The 16,093-nt window shown below is 39.6% G+C and overlaps 1 long non-coding RNA gene across 1 annotated transcript in view; it reads right to left on the bottom strand.

The window, feature by feature from the left end:
* LOC309495921 overlaps positions 1–16,093 on the bottom strand; it is a 385,613-nt gene that overhangs the window by 315,350 nt on the left and 54,170 nt on the right. The window contains exon 2 of the long non-coding RNA XR_014204881.1: positions 2,006–2,478. This is a non-coding gene — a long non-coding RNA (uncharacterized lncRNA). The remainder of the gene's footprint in view (positions 1–2,005; positions 2,479–16,093) is intronic.

Below are 16,093 nucleotides of genomic sequence, written 5' to 3'. Positions count from 1 at the left end.
TTTTTCTTTCTATATTTTCCAGAAGTGGTTTAGGATAGGTGTTACAGTCTCAAATATATCTCTATATCTATATCAAGTGTAAAATGTAATTTTACATTAATAATTTTAGAAACATTATATATCCAAACGTACAAAAAAATATGTGTATAAACATTACATATGACTTCTGTCCTCTGCCCACTGCTGTTTTATTGATAGAAAGTGCATAAAATAAATTGATGAGATGAGAAGAAAAAATGAAGATGTAAAAATTAGGATTCCATGCCCACAGCTTATACGCCCAAAGGACCGTTGGTTTGATTTATACTAACAAATGAGTTAAAATGACCATAAACGGTGTGAGGACAAAGGCAATATTGCATCTCATCTGAAGTGTTCAGACGCTAATGCTGTTTTAACCAATCTACTACTTATTTCAGGTTATTATATAAGTGACAGGCTATTCGTTTGGAGTCTAGTGTCTCCCTTGAGGTTCTTGCACTGCTGAGAGGTGGATTGGCCTGCGGCTTATCGAAATGTGATGATGCTCAGTACTTTCACTGCATGATTTAAAACTGTGGTCAATTGGCCACTTATCTTCCACCACCTATCTTCATTGTTGCTCCTCTAGAAGTGTGAAATAATCGTTGTTTGAAAAGATCCTCTCTGGGAGTTGCTGATTCTGCTGTCTGTATCCAGTCAGATTTCCGTCTCTTTGCACGTAGTTGATTTCTGAGGCCTGCTAAGCGTTAGCTTTGGCTAACGGCACTATCTGCTAGCTCACCTTGGAGAACTCCTGAAAGGCTTGGGGAAAAAAAACTCTGGGCATTTTTCTATTTATGATTCCGCAAATGTGCCTCTTGAGAACAAGATGTATGGATAAGCAACTACAATGCTACGCTAATGCCTAAGAATTATTTTTGGGCCGGCTTTTCTGCAAGCATAGCAATAGTTCATTCATTAACGTGTTTTGGAATAAGCATTTTTTTCGTTCCCTTCCGCTGCGCCTCTGTGTGTGTGCAGATATCTCACAGAGTATGAGATGGATTATGGTGAGGAGCTGTACCTTACATTACCATGCATCCTGCATCAGGCTGTTGTCCACATTTTTGGAAAGATGGCATTTAAAAACACAGACGAAGACACTAATGTGCCTCCAGCACCAGAGACTGATGAATTGGCATTGAATGAGAAGTTCAGTTTGTGGAAATATAATTAGCATCTGTTTGTTTTCAGCAAAAACAGAAACGACTGACCCATTCAAAGGCTCTGAGGTAAATGAACATCCAAATGCACATTAAATGTTTCCTCATGAGGTAATGAGCTGATTATAGATATCATTTAGAGCTTACGATTTCTGTCCGAGGAGCTGACAAAATAGCACAATGTGGCATGATGATTAAACACATCAATCTGACACATGTGTACCTAGAAGGACAATTAGTAAATAGTGAAGACGGAATGTGCAAATGTGTCCTCGGAAAAACGGACCCTATTTCTCCCTCCGATTGATAGACAAAATGTTTCATTATTTTCTTAGCCAATATTGATATTCAAAAATATTGATGGGATTGATATATTGATATATTTTGACTAATTAACGTATCATATAATTATTAACTGTTAACATATCTACATATCATATAATTATTAACCATTAATAAATTTGCATTAACAATTACTGGCCATTACTTTAGTTAAAGCTACAATATGTAATAATTTTGTAATAAAATATCCAAAAATCACTTGCACAGTGTGATATATTTCCTGCAGTTGTGTACTTAACAATATCCCAAAAGTTCCCAAAGATTTTTAATTTCAGAGAAATTCCAGTTTTAAATAATGGCTCGTCCCTGACTCCCTGTTCAATTGTCGCCTGTCAATGACGTAATATCCGCGTTATCCCTGGTTTCCGCTCATACTGCCATAGTAACCATGGCGACAGACGTGGACAACTGTGTTACGTCTAGCGCACGCTCACGCTGTTGTTGTTTCGCTCAAACATTATGGACCATGGCAATCAAACTTTGTTAACCCTTTCACACGTAAGTTTAAAATATTCTGGCTGACCCCCCAGCGTGAGTTTTCCAAGGCGACCGTTATTTAGAATGTGTCACTTTATGGTTTCCATGGTGACGCGTCATTGCTTGTCACGTGACACACCGGAGCAACAACAGAGCTGAATGAATGACGATCTGTTTTTATGTCATTTTTCCTTTTTTATTCAAAATATTCACAAATTTGTTAGATATGACATGAAATATCTGATATTCCGATTGTCAAATATATGCAAGTGGAAGTTTTTTGATGTTTAAACACCTTTATAACGATCGCGTTAGTTCAGCTGTATTCGCGATGGGCGCCGCCATCTTAGTTTGTGCCGCAGACGCAGTTCAGAGAATCGGATCTGTTGGATTTACAACACGTGAATTCATCCACTTCTCCCGAAATACATAAAACAAGTAAGTGGCAGGTGAACTGGGAGAAGAATAGAGTCAACTTTAAAGTTACTTACACAATGTGTATCTGATGAATAAAACTAATTATAATGGAAAGGATTATTATTGCCTCTTCCTTTGACATCAGTGTGTATTTTATAAACTCTAAATGTATTGTTTTTTTAGTACTTATATGTCTGAAACCTAAAATAAACATTATGTGGTTGAAAACACTGAAAATTTGTGATATGACAGCTCTGAGCGCGCCTGTCTCTGGCTCAGCGCCAGCCAACGCACGAAAGCCCATTTGAATTTAGCAGTTGATCATGTCATGCACTGACCGTTCTAATCACACCGGTGTGATCGTACGCTCCAGGGACCAGCCTAGACTGATCACACCGGTGTGATCGTACGTGCGAAAGGGTTAAAGAGAACTAAATCGAGGATAAATGAACTAAAACGTGGATCAATATCAGTTTTCGAGATGCCGAGAGTTCCTTTATATTCCTTTATATCCGCGGGATTGGCATGTGGGGCTGATATCTGTCTATCATTAGCAATCACGACCTGCTTCATACCACAGTCATGTTAAAAACATCAATGTATTCACTCATCCATAAACATTATTAGATCCTGGCGACAAGTCCCATCATTCCGCTTATCACTGCGTCATCAACCTACGACTTTGTTATTCTAAGAGGTTAGCGACCCCTAGTGGCGAAAAAATACATATTGTAGCTTTAAGCAAATGTGAAAATGTTTCAGTGTATATACAGTACAAAATTAATTTTGGAAATAAAAGATTGCTTAGCAGATTGTTTTTCATGGCCTGTCTTCTTTCTTTCTTTCTTTCTTTCTTTCTTTCTTTCTTTCTTTCTTTCTTTCTTTCTTTCTTTCTTTCTTTCTTTCTTTCTTTCTTTCTTTCTTTCTTTCTTATGTTTGTATTAATGTATTAATGTCCTGTGCCACTAACCTAACAGTGGCTGGAAAGAAGCTGTTAAACAGACGGGCCTTGTGAGTGCTGATGTTCACAGACCTGCGGTGTCTCAGATTGTAGCCAGTGTCCACCCACTTAAACAGAGCATAAACTGGGTGATGTTTGTCCCTAAGGATGCTCTGTGCTTTCCTCCTGCAGTGCTGGATGTATATAGTGTCTATGGTGGAGAGGTTAGACCCGATAACCCTCTCTGCAGTTTTTATGACCCGTTGCAGCGATTTCCTCTCAGCCAAGGTGGTGTTGCCATACCACACTGTAATACCGCTGGTGAGGATGTTCTCAACAAGGCCTCTATAGGCATGGGTGAGGGGTTGACACTGAAGTCCGGCCTTCTTCAGCAATCTGATGAAATGCAGCTTCTGCTGAGCTCTTTTCACTGTTGCCACAGTGTTTTTAGCCCAGCTGAGGTTTTCTGAAATATGAAGTCCTAAAAACATATAGTTGTCACCTCAGCCCCCTTGATGGTGAGAGGATGTAAGAGGGGGGCTCTCCTCCTAAAGTCCAGAATGAGTTCCTTGGTTTTGTCAAAATTTAAGAACAAGATCATTGTCCTCCCCATAGACGGTGATCTTATGAACCCTATCCCTGTATGATGACTCATCGCCCCCTCTGATGAGGCAAAGGACAGTTATATCATCTGCATACTTAATGATGATATTATTATTGTCCTGGATGGTGACACAGTCATGTGTATACAGTGAAAAGAGTTTGGGGCTGAGACAACAGCCCTGCGGGGCTTACACTTTAAGCTCAGCTGAGACCTTCTTTCCCATCCTCACCACCTGTGGCTTGTCTGTAAGGAAGTCCATTATCCAGTTACAAGTGGATGTTGGTACTCCCAGGTCTGCCAGCTTACCGGTCAGCTTCATCAGCCAGATCGTATTAATTAAAGGCGGAGCTGTAATCCAGAAACAATTGCCGTACATATGTATTGTGAGTGTCCAGGTGCTGCAGGATATAATGAAGTGCCAGTGCCACGGCGTCGAGCGGTAGGCAAACTGAAGAGGGTCCACTGTGTCTGGAACCACATAATTTATGTATTGTAGGACCAGCTTCTCCAGAAGTGTCACTGGTCTGAAATCATTCATTGTAATTGTGTTTGTTTGTTTTTCGGAACCGGCACTATAATATAGGACTTAAAGATACGTGGGACTGTTTCTTGTGACAGAGAGGTGTTAAAGATGTCCGTGTAAACCTCAGCCTGCTGTTCAGCACAGACTTTAAGGACTCTCGGAGCCACACCAGCGGGTCCCACGGCCTTACGGTGGTTCACCTTCCTCAGAGCTTTAAGGACCTGTAAGTGTGTCACCTGCAGTACAATCTCCTCTGAGTTATAGGGGGCTTTTAAGGGTGTGTCTCTGTTGTTTTGGTCGAATCTGGCATAGAGGTTGTTGAAGTTGTCAAGTAGAGTAGGGTGACCAGATGAGATTGGCTGAAATTCGGGACGGGGTGGTTGCTTTGGTGGGGTGGGCCTACTATGAAATTAGACTACATAGCCTATAATAAAAGATAATGAATTTCAAACCTGAACCAAACATATTTTTATTCAAAGATCAACAGTCTGTCATTAGTCTTTAGTCTGCCACAAAACAAAAAAAAACATTAAAATCATGAACTCAAATGTCATTGTTACAACATGTTTTTTTTTGTGTTTTTTTACAGTGCGTAAATCAGACCTTTCAGGCTATAGTGCTATGCTAATAAGCCTAATGCCAAAAGTATTATTACGACTAAATTGTCGGTCATTAAATAAGAAAACTAAATAATTGTGTAGATGATTTGCTTGGTGTAACCCACCATCAGACATTAGGCTAAAGTATTTTTTTGCACACAATGCCACGACCAATCAGTCACTCCTTTACGACTGGCTGTCTGCACATTTACTGTCCTCGCAGCTGCGGCAACTTGCGCTCGCTTATCAATGCATATAAATTCGCGCCTACTGTTTCTTTGTAGAACTTCAAAAAAAGAAAAAAAGATGCCGCAGCCAATGAGCAGCCGGCGGGGGCTGGCTGCAGGATGACTCAACCTCCACGGACAGTTGTTAATGTTTTATCAGACAATAACGACTCAACATTTTGCTTTAGTATAATTTTCGGGACAATTAGGGCCGGATTCGGGATTCGGGACAACAGCTTAGATTCCCTAATTTTTCGGGACATTTGGTCACCCTAGAGTAGAGAGATGTCTTGGATCACAGTTCTGTTTGCATCTTTGCTGTAGTTGGTAGATGACTGGATTCCTTGCCACATTCTTCTAGTGTTATTTTCCCTGCAACAACTCTCAAGTCTCTGGGTGTATGCCCTCTTGGCGGTCCTGATGGATTTTTGGAGCTAATATTGGGCATGCTTGTACTCCATGATGTCTCCTGACTTGAAGGCTGTACACCGGTTTCTGATTTTGATGCGCACATCTGCATTTAACCAAGGCTTCTGATTGCGAAGCACTGTAATAGTTCTGGAGGGGATGCAGATGGAAGTGCACCAGTCAATATAGCTGCTAACAGTATCTGTGTATTCATGGATATTGTCTGTAGCTTCCCTAAAAATGTTCATATCTGTGGCCTCCAAACAGCCCTGCAGTTCCACCAATGCATTAAAAGTCCACATATTCACAGTCCTGACTGCGTCTGGGTCAGTTTTAAGCCTCCTGGTGTAAATGGGCTGCATTGCCCATTGGCTTATTGGCTGTAACAGAATATCAAGGTGGTCACATTTCCCAAAGTGCAGCTTGGAGACAGCAGTATAAGCATTTATAATGTTGCTATAGCATTTATCCAAAGTGCTATTTCCCCTGGTGGGGAAGTGAACAAACTGATGGAATTTGGGAATACTTTTTCGGAGGTCACAATGGTTAAAATCTCCTAAGATCACCATAGTAGCATCTGGGTATGAGTTCTCGCGCCTGCTCATCATGTCGTGCAATTCTTTAAGTGTGTTTTCCTCATTTGGCCTGGGAAGAATATACAATTTTCTCAGTATAACGCACTGCAGTTCTCTAGGCAAATAAAATGGCCTGCATTTCAAAGTAATATACTCCACGTCTTCAGAACATGACTGTGATATTACCATATTATCGGTGCTCCAAGATGAGGATAGCCCGCAAGTTTTACCGCATTCCATAGCGATGTGGTCGGCTCTGTAAACAGGGTAGCCTGCCGGTTTTATGGCATCATCGGGGGTCCTCTGTCCAAGCCACGTTTCACAGAAACATAAAACGTAACAGTCCTTGATGTACCTCTGTAGTCATCTGACTAAAAAGATCATCCATCTTGTTTGCTAGGGACTGGACATTAGCAAAGAGTATGATCGGAAGAGTTAGCCGACTTTTGCTAACCAGTCGGCGGAGTCTTCGCCCCCCTCCTCCTCGCCTACCATGCTTCCGTGTCGGCCTCCCAGTGCCAGGAAATCCCCCTGTTGTGCCCTGGCCCGGCGTCACTCCAGCATGGAAATGTAGCTCCGGGAAGGAGTCGAGAACATTTGTATCGAAATGTCCTCTATAACTCAGTTCTCCTAGTTGTAACAGAGTCCCTCGATCACACTTAACATGAGCTCTAACATACCGCACATGAAAGGACAGTAACGACACTACCAAAACAAAAACTATGTAAAACTTGACTCGGAGAGCTACGCTATGTCGCACACAGGGGAGCGCCATTTACAGTAATTTACAGTTTAAACAGTAATCATTCATCATAAATGCACATATCCGTCTCTGACTCTACCACCCATTTCTAGTCTATACACAAATATGTCACTTTGTGGAATTGTTATAGATTGTGGAGGGTTGACTAAATGGGTTTATTAGTAACCAAAGTCATGCACACGAGAGAGTGTGTGGCCTCAATATCCTCTGCTTTCTCCTGTACTGCTACACAGATTCCTATCAGACAGCAGCAAGTCTTTCTGGAATATTCCACTCTTTTACTTCCTCTGTTTCTCTCAGGCGTGCTAACATTCTCTGTTCTCTGTCTCCCTGCTCAGATGGACACGGCAGTCTTATGTCTGTTATCAGCGCTGACAGATAGACGCTGGGAAACAGCAGCCTTCCATCTTTTATCGCTCTCACCTTCACACCAGTTCAGTCAGAGACTGTGAAAAAGCCCTTATATGCATAGAGCTGGGAGTAACGCTGTAGTCTGTGCGCTTGCTCAGTAACATAGTAGCGTAACAAAGTGGCAAAGCGCTTCCCACTGGTTGCCAACAAGCATTTTATCACATGTAATCTAGAAAGCATTATGCTTCCAAGGTCATAAGTTTGAATACACAAAACTGACCAGATGTGTACTATAAGTTAATAAAAGTATCTGTCAAATGCAAAAAGGTAAAAGCATGTTGCATTTTCAGAAAACACACATTTTGGACTGTCTCTACTTATTTGCAATGCAAGGGTAAATAAAGAACTGGTTGTTTGAATAAGTTCAGCATTTTCTTTACTCAACAAACACTATAGGCCTATATATAAAGGTTTAAAACGTTTTAATGTTTTTAATGTTTATGTATTTGAGGAGCAGAAAAAAGTCTTACCCAAAAGTTGTAAATGGCAATATTATTAAACAGCTAACAAGAACTAACAATGAACAATTGTAATTTTATTGTATTTTATGTTGTGTATTATTTTATTTTGTTGTATTTTATAACTAACGTTAACAAAGATTAATAAACACTGTAACCAATTAATTGTTCATTGTTAGTTGTTTTAATGTATGCATTAACTAATGGGGCATTATTGTAAAGTGTTATCCCTTATTCTAAAGTGTTATTTGTGAAAAAGTAATGTATTATAATTTAGGAGAAGGGATACATACAGCAGGTCTACTTTACAGTGCATCCTCATAGTTTAGTGATTATTCTTTATGATGTTCTTGTGGTTCACTCAGCAGTAAAATCTCACTCACAGAAAAAGAATATCACCACCTTCGCATCATTATCCAGCAGTGTATGTGGGTATGGGTTAGCTCTTAATGCATTCAGTGAGCGTGCATGGACTTTCAAGAGGACCAAGTTAGAATCTCTACCCCAAAAAGTTTTACTCATCAGAATGTTGGCCACAAGCGATGTGCATTATATAATCAGGGCACTTTTTAGAAGTAACTTTTTTTGCTACTTACTTAAAACATGTCATATGTAAATATGCATTACATTTATGCATTTGGCAGATGCTTTTATCCAAAGTGACTTAAAAATGCATTTACATAAGTAGCCTATACAAAATGTACACCATTTTATCAGTATATATTCCCAGGCCAGATACTAGATGCAAATGACCATATAAGCAGTTTTTGTCAAGATGATTACCGGATCTATTTAAAAATAATAAAAAATAAAAAAAATGTGTAAAAAAAAATAATTAAAAAAAAAAAATATATATATATATATATATATATATATATATATATATATATATATATATATATATATATATCAGCATTTTATATCACTTATGTAGCAGTGCAGACCCAAGAAAATGATTCATCACCAGTAAAACACCTAACTCGATGAAAATAAATAAATGAAAAGCTTATTAAGATACTTTTCTATTATTATTTCCCACTCTGAGATAAATATTCCTTCCCTGAAGTTATCCCCATGTAGCCCATTCTGTGTCATATTAATTGATTTAGCAGTGGTTCACATTGCCAAGCAACACAAGTTCTGATCAAGCAAGAGAAGATTAAAAACAAACACAGCACTGTGATGAATAATTGAAATTGCAACATAGTCTTTAATTAACATTCTTTATTTCGGCGCCAAGATGTATTGTGGCCAATTTATCTGAAAATTTGATAAGCATATCCATCAAATAAAAAGAGTGGTTGCATTTTAATATGGGCGTCTGTGGTTCAATGAGCCAGTCCGTGATGTTTCTTGGGTTTAATTAGACTTCACTCACACGCGGGTCCTAATCAACTCGCAGTTGGAGTCTTCCCTTGTATCACCATGGAGCCAGAGAGCATTCACACCCCAGAGCCCTTAAAACACAGCCACAGTAAAGCGTGTAAAAAATTAGTTCCTACAAATTTGCCGTTCACAATCCTTCCAGCCAGAAGAATTACTTGGAACCCATTCAGTTAAAAACTCATGGTAATTGTGCATCTTGGCTGCTTCTTTGGTGCTTGTCAGAAATATAAATGTGCTTGTGAATTCAAAAGTACGGATGCTAAATTGAAGGATGTTTGAAATTCTTTCGGGTATCTCCCCTTAGGCTTCAGCCTGCTGCTTTGCTGTACATCTGAGTAAAAATGCTCCATCGAATGCACTCTCTCCATTCATTCTCATACACTCCCTCTTAGCTAGTGGTCGAGTAACTTTAGTGAACATGAAGATGTAAACTTCAAGATGTTTGCTTTTAAAATGTAGCCTTGTTACAGAAAGTGGAGTCGCATACTGGGGACATTTATTAGCGGCCGGAACTGGGCAAAAAGAAATTAAGCACTGAATTGACATTTTCACTTCTGCTGGCTCAATATCTTAGTATGCACAACAATACATAATCACATTTGGACAATATGTCTCTTCTAATCCTAAGTAGTTTTTAATTTATGGTTTCCTTGAGCAATCTCATAAATCAGCAAGCTTATTTCAGTGTAAGCCAGCGATGGGGAATGAGGCCTTGGCTCTTTTCCACAAACGGTGTGATAATGGTGCACTTACGTACTGCTGTCTCTTTTTTTCTTTCTGGAGGTGTGGGTATTACCCAAGGGGTCAAGGTTTGGCTGGTTTTGCATGGCCTAGTTATTCCCCGCTGGTAGGTGCCATAAGTACACCATCTGCCTGCAAAAATCATTGTATATTCAAGGCCATTTTTTCTTCAAATTGTACATTTGTGTTTTCTTTCTGACCTTGTTTTTTGCTAGCAAAAAATTTAATAAAAATGCATTTCTTCATTTATTTATTTACACTATATATAGTACAGTAGATGTTTCACGTAGCTGCAGAAAGGAGTGATAATGTGAGTTAAGATGGCATTTTTCAAATTTGTTCATTTGCCAGCAAAGCAATTGCAATTGCGATGAATGGGAATGCTAACGGATGACTTTCTCCAGGTATTAGAGACCTCCTTGGCATTATAACTTAGTGTATGTATGAGTGCATGTCTGTCTTTTTCTCCTTCACCTCTCCCTACCTACTGTGTCCTTAATGTGAAAGATGTTCTTATATTTGCAGAGCTGATTGCATATGGACAGAGGTCAAACTTATGAGTGCGGCTAATTGTAAGTTGAGCTTTGCCCCCCTGGTTTCTTTTTCTTTTCTATGGAAGTGCTTAGTATCAGAGGTCTCATCTCCACTTAATTTGTTCTCAGGCTGGGGGAAAAAGTATTCCCACGGCACATTGTTTACTATATAGAATCTTCAAATTAAATAGAGTTACATCTAAAATTGTACCATTTTAAAGCACTTCCCAATCAAAATAATGGTTAAATAAAAAGCCACTTGTTGTCATTGCAGCTTCAAATGTTGAGAGGTAAGGAAGGAAGGAAGGAAGGAAGGAAGGAAGGAAGGAAGGAAGGAAGGAAGGAAGGAAGGAAGGAAGGAAGGAAGGAAGGATAATGATATTCTAATTGTAGTTATAAAATAATCTACTCAAACTATTTGCAAATAATATTTGATTCTGATTTTAAATATGCACACATTCACTCTAATTCACGTGTTTAATAAGTTGAAAACGCAACATTTCTTGTGTCATCACATTCAGTTGTTAATTAGCCTACATGAATCATGTAAAATATTGCATATTTTCAATACAAAACGGAGAAATTATATGTGTATAAAAAGTTAAGTTGTATGCATCGCTAGATATTACTGTCGATAGTTTAACTTTTAAATCGTAAAACGTTGTCAAATATTATGTTTACTACGTATTTTTACTTACTACGCACTCTTTCACCGTTAAAACTAAAGCAACGTGTGGAATTCACACTCGTCTTCTGTGGACAGTAAAGCACACCTTTTTTCTTTCTTTTTTTTGACATTGACGAGCGCTGTTAGACTACCGAGGCAGAGTAGCCTAAACATGTAACAAAAAATTACAATATAACAAAAAATGATAATGACTAAAAAATTTTGTCATCCTAACAACAAACAGAGCAGTGCTAAATGGAGTACAGCAGAGCAGCATCAAGAGTATCAAATATTGAGGGGGACAGTTTGGCTATTTCTAATTATTGAGGGTGAATGTCTATGGTGGTTACGGCCCTGCATACATTATAGTGACAGGAAACACTTTCATGAAGATGTTATGCTTGTATGTGTGCCTTGATAGTAACCAGAAATGGTCAGTGTATTATAGGACTCTCAGCTTGATATTTAAATTATGTGTACGCACGTCATATGTACACATTAATCGCAACTATATGTCCAGATGTATCGAACATCTCAGGTCAAGCACGTGGCCAGTGTCTATCTAGACTCCCATCACATAGTGAACGCCTCATTCATTGTCAGCTGCTCTACTAGCAGAGGAATCTATTTTTGTTATGTACCAGCCCTGACAGCTTTTTTCTGAAGCCTGTTCTGATTTATGGATCTCTATAGTTTAGTGTGTTTTGGATCTGTTCCTCTGGAGGCCATTGTGTGGCACATACACACACTACACACAAACACACACATCCTTCAATCTTCACAGTCTGAGAGTGTCTGTCTCATCTCTTTAAATCACCTAGAACAACGAACCCCAGCTCTCTCTCACACACACACACACACACACACACACACACACACACACACACACACACACACACACACACACACACACACACACACACACACACACACACACACACACACACACACACACACACACACACAAAACACATAAAGAGGGATGAGGATTGCATATAGAGAGAAGATTATATTTAAAGCTTAATAACATGAGTTTGCTATATGCCTCATGTATTTAATTAAGTATTTTAAGAATTCATAAGCTGCTGTTTTTTTTTTTTTTTTTCGTCACCTCTCATCTCGTCTTTACTCAAGCAGGCGTGGGTGTATTTATTTCTTGTTTCTCTTCTAATACCTCTGAAGGAAAGAGACGAGGCCCCGAGGTGAGATAATAAGAATCTGTTTACATGTCTGATTAACACAGGAGTCTGCAGAGTGTGAAGAACAGCGGAGAAAATACTATCTGTTAACCGGGGCTTTCACTCCGAGCACCATCAGTTCCAACGCCAGTGTCAACAGTTCCACCGCAAGGTGAGGCTTCACTGGGTCGCTTAAAAGAGCCGTGCTGCATCTCCATTGCCCTCTTATGGTTGTGACCAGCACTACAGCGGGTGCCCGATGCCGTTTTCTCCTTCACACTTATTTATTTACCATTATCCTCTCCAGTAATGCATCTCAAACTGCCTCCTGCAGTTTGAGCAATCGGATTCCAGTCTGGATTGCTTCATTACGTGGTGTTACCCTTATCTGATAACAAAAACGATCAGACCAAGATGCATGTGCTAACTCAGCGTAAATAGGCCTCAAGATTTGCAGGTTCTTGCACATGGGCAAGATTGTGAAAGCTGGTCTTAGATCAAGGGCAAGAGGCAATTTATAGCTTATGGTGCAGAGAGGAACAACCATAGAGGAAATTAGCAAAAAAGCAGGAACGCGTCCATTTGTTCCTTTTGTAGCACCACTAGCGCCGACAAGTCTCCTAAGTCGATGTTGCCTAAGATTAGGATCGCTTTATTTAGGCTGTTAAGTCTCTTAGGCACATATTTGTGCAACAATGTTTCTATCTAGCAGCATTTACACGGCAGCCATGTCTCTTGTTGCTGGTTGAGGCCATTTATCTCTTTAAAGAGAGCTGCAACAATTTGATGACTCAGGTTTGCCTTTAGCTGCCTGATCTCTTACGTAAGAATGAGTGAATGTAGTTTAGGGATCAGAGGAAAACAATTAAAATGCCATCTGTTGTTCTTCACTGAATCATCCTTTCTCATGCATCAGTTATTGTTATGAATGCCCGCATTTAATTGCAGTATTTATGTAAATTAGCAGTGGGTCACCACCCAAAAATGGGTCACAAGTCGCTTCAAAAAGGGTTGCGGACAGACTACATTAAATACAGGTTCACTTGCAGAGATGATATAAACATAAGGTTTGTCTGAAATCGCATACTGTCTGAGTATGTACAACATTTGATGAGGAACACACTTCGCGACCTGTTCACTTCTCCGTGCCATTGACCATGATGTCAACATAATGTTGTTGTGTGCAATATTGATAATAATTATAATTATGATAATAATAATTGATCATAATGATGTTGTGTGCAATATGGTTGTCTGAGAGCATGAAACCATAAAAATGTTGTATGCTTAAAATATATATATATATATATATATATATACACAGTATATATATATATATATATATATATATATATATATTAGGGCTGGGGGAATTAACGCGTTAATCTTTGCGATTAATTTGAAATGTTTAACGCGTTAAAAAAAAATAACGCAATTGACGCAGCACTTTTTTTTTTTGCCTCGTTTTAATGATTTCCTGTTGCGTCTGCTATTAAAAAGGCCGAAATATGCCGTCCCGCCCCTCCATGTTCGGTGGTCAGGTTTCATTCTCGGGCAGCTTTCATGAGCGGGTCTTTTCCGCTCGGTATGTGCGTCGCGCTCTGTGTTCCGCGCGCACGCGCGCGTGAGTGTGTGTGTGTCGGTCGGTCGGTCGGCGCGCTCTGTGCTCCGCGTGTGTGTGTGTGTGTGTGTGTGTGTGTGTGTGTGTGTGTGTCGGCTCGCTCTGTCGTTAATGGCCCAGCAGCGGCGAGCTCTCCGTTCCGTGTGTGTGTGTGTGTGTGTGTGTATGTGTATGTGTGTGTGTGTGTGTGTGTCGGCGGCTCTGTCGTTAACGGCCCAAAGGCTTCAATCATGTACTAAGCACTGGAAAAGTAAAGTCCACTCAAGTAACGTGAAATTTCTCTGTTGACTTCTGTTTGCTGAGCTGGTATAGCCATGCTGGGCAACAATGGTAAAATGACCTGCTTTGATCACATGCTCTGGTAATAATAGCTTTGTAGGACTATATTTTGTTTTAATAATTAATAAAATAATAATAATAATAATAATCTGTTAAATTTTCTGTTCCCTTTTTTTCCTGTGTTGTTTAATTAGGTGATTCTAAGTTTAAATATTGATGATTACAAGCTTGGGGGAAGCGCAATTAATTGCAATTAATTACAGAAATTGTGCAATTAATTAGTTTTTTTTTTTTAATCGATTCCCAGCCCTAATATATATATATATATATATATACACAGTATATATATATATATATATATATATATATATTGGTGCTGTGTTTGGTTCAGTGTCAACAAATTTACTGATGAAAATGTTTATGTTGTTTGTTACATGCATATAATTTGCAGCTGTACAAATTGACATTAATGCACAAGTGAACTTGAACTAAGTTGCGTGCTTGTCAGAATTTAAATCATGTTGTGAATATGCTTTTTTTGGTAACCGCACATTCAAATACAGACAATTGATTTCTAAAGGAAAGGGAATTCGCAATATTCTAGCATACTTGTTATTTTGCGAGATCAGTTTTTCACCAGTTTTGACGTTGTTTGATTGTTCTTGTCAACTAAAATGTAATTTCCATGCCATTTTAGTCAGGATATTTGTTAACAAATAAGAATAAAATAATGCATTTTCACCCAAAAACTCAAACTCAAATCTCTGTCGAAATCAACCCTTGAGCCTCGTTTCCACCGCAGGAACTTTCCCCAGGAACTAGGGACTTTGGGGTGGTACTCTGTGTGTTCCGACTGCAGGGACCAGGATCTAAATGAAGTTCCGGGTAAATATTTTCCCTTCAGAAAGTCCCTGCTTGCGAGGTAATACTTTCTTTTATTAACCTTTGAACCACCATGTTCTCATCAGAAACTGGCCCACAGCTTTAGTGTTCCTAAACCTGACAAGCATGGAAATTCATGTTGGTCTATTCTGGTCAACGGGGAAGAGAAAGTACAGCACGTGTGCAGCGTCCAGCTGGTGAGTCCGATCAGACGTCTCTCTTTCCCCCCTGCAGACCTCCCTAACAGATCCCCCGTCTCCACAAACCACAGATTAGCTCCCATTCCACAATTAACTGGCAGGGGAGGGATGGGAAAGAGAATGATTTAAAACCTGCTGGCTTCTCTCCCGCTGGCCCTGCAGACACCACGCATTTACCACATGGTGAAATGAGAGCGAGCTGCGCCTGCCTCCGTCCACGTCCTCCGATCGTCCTGGGTGGGTGGACCACCCTCCTGCCACATTCTGTCTAATTACTCCTGACCTCCTACGGTAATACCCATACCACCCATTGGCACCCTCTTATTCACCCTGGTTTGTCTGGACAGAAGAATAAAATATTTGTCTTGTGTTGTGGGATGTCACATTTGTACCCTCAGCGATAAGGAGTTCATCTTCAATATGTTAATATTCATAAATCCACAGAGAACTTGGTTTCTATAACCCTATAGAAACATTTATTTAATTTAATTTCTCTCACACTCTTTGGTATCAAAATTCTGCTTCAGTCGCCCTTGTGACATACAGTGCACCCCATTATAAGTTTTTCCGCCATTTCCATGGGCAGCTAAATAAATCAGGGCTGTTGTTCTCCCCAGGAGAGCCTGTAACAATCCCGAAGCTGCCCGTCCGACCCACAACAGTCCAATTAGCAATACT

The sequence above is a fragment of the Leuciscus leuciscus genome (genome assembly GCF_965113295.1).
Source record: "Leuciscus leuciscus genome assembly, chromosome: 3".
Taxonomy (NCBI): Eukaryota; Metazoa; Chordata; class Actinopteri; order Cypriniformes; family Leuciscidae; genus Leuciscus; species Leuciscus leuciscus.
This window is presented reverse-complemented; position numbering and strand designations above follow the sequence as displayed.